This window comes from Emydura macquarii, unplaced genomic scaffold, assembly GCF_026122565.2.
Source record: "Emydura macquarii macquarii isolate MOO-44397 ecotype Brisbane River unplaced genomic scaffold, CSIRO-AGI_Emac_v2 contig_1790, whole genome shotgun sequence".
Classification (NCBI taxonomy): Eukaryota; Metazoa; Chordata; order Testudines; family Chelidae; genus Emydura; species Emydura macquarii.
The window spans coordinates 14570479-14578026 of NW_027131927.1; positions in this window are offsets into that span (position 1 = coordinate 14570479).

Genomic DNA, 7548 nt, shown 5'->3' on the forward strand with positions numbered 1-7548 from the left:
GTGTAACACAGCATGGATAATTAAATCCAATTTCTGCATGCTGTGTTTCAGCTCTGTGCAAAACCCACAACCCATGAGCCATTCTCCTCAGCTCTTTTTAGCAGCAGCAGCTATATCACAGTAGCACACACGGGCCTCCCAACTGGGATCAGGGCCCCACTGGATTAGGCACTGTATAACCACATAGCCCCAAAAAACATACCATCTAAATAAGCGAAGGACTGATAGAGGGTGGGAGACATGTTGCTGTCCCCTGTTCACAGATGGAGGAACTGACACAGATTTAGTGATGGGCCCAAACCCACAGAGGAACTGATCCCAGGAATGTATGTTGGGTGGTGGGGGATCCACCAGGAGCCTTCATCACTTACGTCCCACCACACAAGGGCTGGCCAATCACAAGCCAGGCACTCCTTGGAGCACAGGGTCTGTTCCCACCTAGCAAACCCTGGGGCTGCAGCCTCCTCTGAGAGGTCACAGAGAGACTGGGAAGGGGTGAGAAGATGGGATATTGGCTGTACCCCACTGCCCTGTACCTGCCAGACAAGCTCTCCAGCCTTAACGAATGGCATATGCTGCAGCATCCTAAGGGACGGAGTTCTGGCATAGGTACCCCCTAGGGAATGGTGGGTCCGTACCGCCCCCTAGTGCCCATCAGATAGAACACAGCCGACAGCTTTACAGCCTGAAATCACAAGGGTTGAAGATTCAGTAGTAACTTTGCGGCATTTCAGTTATTACCATAGTGCACAGAGGTTCCAGCCAAGGCTGGGGCCCCAGTGTGCTAGGCACTGCACAGGCACACACATGGGACAATAAAGTCCCTGCCCAAAGGAACTTACAGCCTGAGTGACAGCGGAAGGTTGCGGGGTGGAGGGATTTAGTCCAATATCTACACAATAGTTGCATACCCATTTATTATAGAGGTGCTAACTCTCTCCACGCACTGCTCAGCGTAGCCATCACAGACTGGCTGATCTCTTAAGAGCTGCTCAGCTGAGGCAGTCCACGTGCAAAGGAGGATAGAGGGGTACAGACCTGGCAGATGCATTCAGGCAGGCTGCCCCTTCCTCGCATACGGGGCAGCGAGGAAGAGGGCATGGAGGGCATTTGGGAGAGAAGCTGACAAGCCGGCGGATGAGGCTGGCAGTGAGGCATGACATACAGGCAGAGGGAAGGGCAGAGCGGGGAAGATGAGGACAAGCATCTGAAACATGACGCAGCCAAACAGAGAGAGCCAGTAGAGGGATTCCAGGAGGGGAGCGATGTGACCAGAGCAGCAGGCAAGGACGATGAATCTGGCAGCGGTATTTGAAGGGACCAGAGAGGGGCGACGGGGATGCTGGCAGCCCATAGTGAGGGAGGTGATGGTAACTGGAGGACAGAGAAAGAAAGACCGCACGCAGGGAAAGACCAGATCTGAGAACTGCCATAGAGGAAGAAGCAGCAAGACTTGATATACCTTGACGTTAGCAAAGCTTTTGATACGGTCTCTCACAGTATTCTTATCAGCAAGTTAAGGAAGTCTGGGTTGGATGAATGGACTATAAAATGGATAGAGAACTGGCTAGAGCATTGGGCTCAACGAGTAGTGATCAATGGTTCCATGTCTAGCTGGCAGCCGCTCACAAGCGGAGTTCCCCAGGGGTCGGTCCTGGGGTCGGTTTTGTTCAACATCTTCATCAGTGATCTGGAGGATGGGGTAGATTGCACCCTCAGCAAGTTTGCAGATGACACTAAGCTAGGGGGAGTGGTAGATACCCTGGAAGGTAGGGATAGGATACAGAAGGACCTAAACAAACTGGAGGATTGGGCCAAAAGAAATCTGATGAGGTTCAACAAGGACAAGTGCAGAGTCCTGCACCTAGGACGGAAGAATCCCATGCACAGCTACAGACTGGGGACTGACGAGTTAGGCAGCAGTTCTGCAGAAAAAGACCTAGGGGTAACAGTGGATAAGAAGCTGGATATGAGTCAGCAGTGTGCCCTGGTTGCCAAGGAGGCTAATAGCATATTGGACTGCATTAGTAGGAGCATTGCCAGCAGATCATGGGAAGTGATTATTCCCCTCTATTCGGCATTGGTGAGGCCACATTTGGAGTATTGTGTCCAGTTTTGGGCCCCCCACTACAACAAGGATGTGGAGAAGTTAGAGAGAGTCCAACGGAGGGCAACAAAAATGATTAGGGGGCTGGAGCACAAGACTTTATGAGGAGAGGCTGAAGGAAGTAGGCTTGTTCGGTCTACAGAAGAGAAGAATGAGGGGGGATTTGATAGCAACCTTTAACTAACTGAAAGGGGGTTCCAGGGAGGATGGAGCTAGGCTGTTCTCAGTGGTGGCAGATGACAGAACAAGGAGCAACGGTCTCAAGTTGCAGGGGGGAGGTCTAGGTTGGACATTAGGAAAAAGTTTTTCACTAGGAGGGTGGTGAAGCACTGGAATGGGTTACCTAGGGAGGTGGTGGAATCTCCATCTTTAGAGGTTTTTAAGATGCGGCTTGACAAAACTCTCGCTGGGATTATTTAGCTGAGGTTAGTCCTGCTTTGAGCAGAGGGTTGGACTAGATACCTCCTGAGGTCCCTTCCCACTCTATGATTCTATGATTCTAAGATTTGGACACAGCCTGTATGTGTGCAGCAAGCGAGGGAGGAGTTGGAAATGACTCACATATTTTTTATCCTGCCACAAAAAGGCTTGTCTGAAACTATTGCACACCCCTGGCAGCCTTCCCAGCCCTCCCCTCTGGAACAGAGAGGGGAGTGGTGATAGCCAGCTAGGTCAGTGGTGCACTGTTGGCGCAAAGTGATCGTTCTCTGGGGGCAGACAGGTGGAGATAACTCCAGAGAGACCAAGATCACCACCCACGAACAGGATCAATCGTTGTACACGGGGATAGCACATGTGGGACACCAACTGAAGTGTGCTCGTGGGGGCACTGCACTGGAGGGGCTAGGATTTCTGCCAGGCAGGAGTAGTTAACCCACTACATAGCGGTGTACTGGTGACAAGATCAATACAGATTCTCTCACGCTCTTGCTATGTATTTTAAAGTGCAGCTCTACCGAGTCTCACAAACTCCCTATCGGATTAACTCTATTTACCTGTCAGAAGATGGCTCTCCCCCAAGCACCAGGCCTGCTTCCAAATGTCAGCCTGGGTCTTTTCCTCTCTGGCATCATCACCTGGATTTAAGATTCTGACAGCTAGATTATTTCCTCAGCAACACCTGCTCAACCCCATTAGTCTGACTGGGATTGCGCAGGGCTTGGTGAGTACATAGCGTGAAGGCAATGAGGCTGCACAGGTTTCATTGAGGGCATGACCTGAGGATACCACAAGGCCATGGGGACTCTCAACCCATGCAAACCCCATGTATAGCCTGCGATATGTCTTCTTCAGGGAAGGACCAGTGGCCTGCTACCCCCTCCACAGTAATGGACACATGGACCTCTCTTCCATCGCATTTCTTTCAGGAGGTCCAGGCCCGGAACACTAAAACCATAGGAAGCCTGTGCAAGCCTTTTGCACATGCAGTTCCCCAATCAGCATATGCGATTGTGATAACTGTGTGCACAAATGAAGTGCACAACAAGCATATGCATTTTTGCTTGAGCAAATGCGCAGATGAGTTTTAAAAAGAGGTGCACAATCTTCAGGAGAATTTTTTTTCTGAAAGTCGCATCTGAGGACTGGTCTACACTACAGCGTTAGGTCGACGCAGGCAGCTTACATCAACCTGCCTATGTCAGTGTCGACACTACACTGTTCCTCCTGCCTATTTAACTCACCTGCTACGCCCCCTAATAACTCCACCTTGGCAAGAGGTGGAATGCTTATGTCGATGTAGTTAACACTGTGTCCGTGTAGATACCATGTTGCTTACATGGCCTTTTGTTGCCTTTGACAGCCTGAGCCCCCCCACGCAGGGCAGACAGACAGAGCCCTGTTGCCCCCAAGCTGTCAGCACCCCACTTAAGTCGGTGCAAGTGACTCTGGTGAGGACGCGCACCAAGCTAGAGTGGACACAAAAAGCCGATTTAATTACTGCGGTGGCTGTAGGTCGGCCTAACATAAATCAACTTAATTTTGTGGTGTGAACGTGCCCTGCGTGGGGTTTTGATGCTTAAGCAAGGACCAGTTTCAGAATAAAAGGCAACCAAACCACTAGGGTCAATGGAAGCTGTTGCTCTCAACTTTTACAGATACACTGAAATGGTCCCCACAACTGCAAACTGATGATGGGCAAGGAGGGCTCTCCTGCTTGCTTTCCACATGGCAAACCTCCTTCCCCTTCCGAAAAAGTCCACATACTTTACAGAGATGCAGCCTCACACCTAGCTGGGAAAAACTTAAGCTCTCAGCCCCCCTACTTCACGTAATCATGTCTGGAAAATGAGAATGCAGCTTGCTGTTGGCCTCCATGCTCTGACAGGCACAAGTGCACATAATGCACAAACTCGTCATTGTGTAACACGTGGCAGTTGCTGCCCAAAATAAGTGCAAGAACAGCATGTGCTATAACATCCCCGCCCATACTCTGGTCTCGCCTCCTCTCCTCCTAGTGCAAGTTAAACAGATTTGCAAAAGGAAAGGGATGCTTGTGGGAATAGGGAGGACGAAGTAGGTTGGTGATTCGGAAGTAGAGGTAAGAAATACTGTTCCCACCTACTCCCCTTTCACAATGAAAATCTTAGCCGCATTACAATAAAGAGCGTGGTGGGAGAACCCCAATACTTCTTTTGCAACGAGAGTGGGTCAGGAGTTTTTCAGCTGAATCTTTTTTGTCCCCAAAAAAAAAAATCATTGATTTGTCAAACCAAGGTTTTCATGGGAAAGGGTCAGTTTCAACAAATTTCTCAACTCAAACTTTCTTAAAAAGCTTTTTTCGTTTTCAGAATGAGAACTGTCTGGTTTTCTGGTTCAAAATGGCTTTTCGTTTAGAAATGAAAGCTAATTAGAGTAAAAATATTTTTTTAAGTGGCTGAAACCAAAACAAAAACATTTTGATCGACTTGAACTGCATTTTTTTTTAGTTTCATTTCTGGTTCAACCCCAGAATGGGAAATTTTTTTTGAAGTCTTGAAAATTCAAAGAATGGGAAACAATTTCCCACCTAGCTCTAACCTGCAATCTATCTGAAGTCACCCAGTGGCAACATGCTCATGAAAAATGACTCCAGAAATAATGCCTTATGCGCATCTGACATTGAGCAAGAAACAGTTAAGCAACTAGCAGGCTAAATGACCCAAATTCAACCTTTAAAGACATATTAGAAAAGTATATAAATGACAATTAGGGCCACTCCTTATAATTAGCTAACAAAGCTGTATTAGGTAAACTAGAGTTTTGAAATATAGATTTGTATTGTTAGAGAAGTGAAAGAAGATAGTCATTGTATTTGTCTGTTTACCTATATCTTGTTAGAGGTTAACGGAGTAACCAGACAGCTCCTGTCTGCTGCTATATTCCAGGGGTGGCCAAACTTACAGACCCCCCAAGACCTCCCTCCCCGTTGGGCAGAATCCTCTAGCCCCACCACCGTGCCCCAAGGCAGAAGCTCCCAGCTCCCCATCCCAGTCTGGTAGGCAGAGAATGAAAGGGGGGCATAGGGGATGCCACAAGCTGCACTTTAACTGTAAAAGAGCCGCATGCAGCTCATAAGCCACAGTCTGGTCACCCCTGTTCTGTTCTATTGATTCCGAGATCAAAAGGGGATATTAACATTTAGATGAAACTTGGGTTTGATAATATCATTATTTATATTTCTCTTTGAAGTTTCAGTAAACTGTCTATGAATGGCTTAATGGATACCTTATGCTGATGAATGCAGCTAATTACCTGTATATACATAGGAGATAAAAGGTTTTATTTCAAAAACATGATTACCTATCCTTCACTCAAGAAATACCTGCTGTCAAGAGACAATTGAGAAGCCTGCCAGAGATCTATGAAAGAACTCTAGAGCCCTGATCCTATCATCTCAGATCTGCTTAAACATGCCTGTATGTATAAGGATCTTTTAAGCAATACTCTCTCTCTCTTTTCTTTTTTAATAAATCTTAGTTTAGTTAATAAGAATTGGCTGTACGTGTGTATTTGGGTAAAATCTGAAATACTCACTGACCTGGTGGGTAATGTGTCTGATCTCCTGGGATTAATACAACTTTATAGATAGTGAATAAAATTTTAATAATCCTGACCATATTTGATGTGGCTTTCTGGGTGGGTGCACAAAGCTGGATTGTTTTAAAGAGCAGTGTTTTGCTTTCTGCGTAACTAGTAAGGTATTGTAGAAGCTGTTTTGTTGATGGCCTGGTGACCTAATTAATAGAATAATCACCAACTTTGGGGATCACCTGCCCCATTCTTTGCAGTTTGCCCTGAATGAGCAATCTCAGTGTGGCCCCCCTCGCGACCATGGTCACAGCTTCTCTTTGTGAGAAACTTGTCCCAGCCAACCCAGGTACTTTGCACCTCTACCTGAGAGGCAATGTGATAAGGGGAGTGGAAAGTCGAGGAGACACACCACTGCCTTAGAGCCATTCACAGTTTGCTTCATCAAGAAATTCATTTGCTCTCTTGGGCCCAACCCACTTCACAATTTTTTCTTGAAAATGGACTGGTTGATATTGATAGAGTTGGAGTTAATGTTGTGTAACCATTTATAGGCGGGGTTGTAAGTGACCCAGTGGAATGTTTTTCTGTTGGAAAATGGCAGTTTGTCCAAAATTTTGTAGGAGAGTATCAAGTGCAATGAAAGTCATTTTGGCGGGGGAGCCAAAATGCATAGTTATAATTTAATATAAAAAGTCAGAACGGAAACAAAATGTTTCTATTGAACCAAAATCAAATTTTTTCAAAGTTGTTTTGTGGACGGTAGCTCTCTGTGTTTTGCTCTGATTCAGAACCAAAAACAAATTTTGAAACAGCGAATTTGCCTCACAACAAAAGTTCCAAATTCCCCTACAGCTCCAATGGTTTAATATCGCCAGAGAAAGATCTCAGCTCTGAAACACTTGGGGGACAGATCAATGTCGTGTCTTCTCTTTGAAGGGATGCATCCCCTCTGCAGGGACGTGAGTTCCCAAATAAGCAACTCGATTTGCTATGGAGACATTCTTTCCTTTCTTTAGCTGCAAAGCCATAATTTTTGCATGGTGTCAGTGTTCTCTTTGAGGGTTCCACCCTGCGCCTGTCATCCTCCCAGCTATCAATATGAATGCAACTCACAAATGAAACTATTTAACTACTTAACTATTTAACTCACATGACAACCTACTCCATTGCTCTTGAAATGCTGCTGATACCCTGGCAATACCAAATGGGAACATTTCATACCTGAGTGTTATTTATATTGCAGTAGCACCTAGGAGCCCTAGGACATACAACAACAATCAGAACAAAAATGACAGTGTCTGCCCTAAAGAGTTAAAGTAGAAGTGTTGGAAACAAATGGTTACGTATAACACAAAGTCTTGGGCTAGGAAAGCCATTGTGCATGCTCTCACAGCTAGGACTGTTTTGAATCTGGCTCTGAAGACATTTCC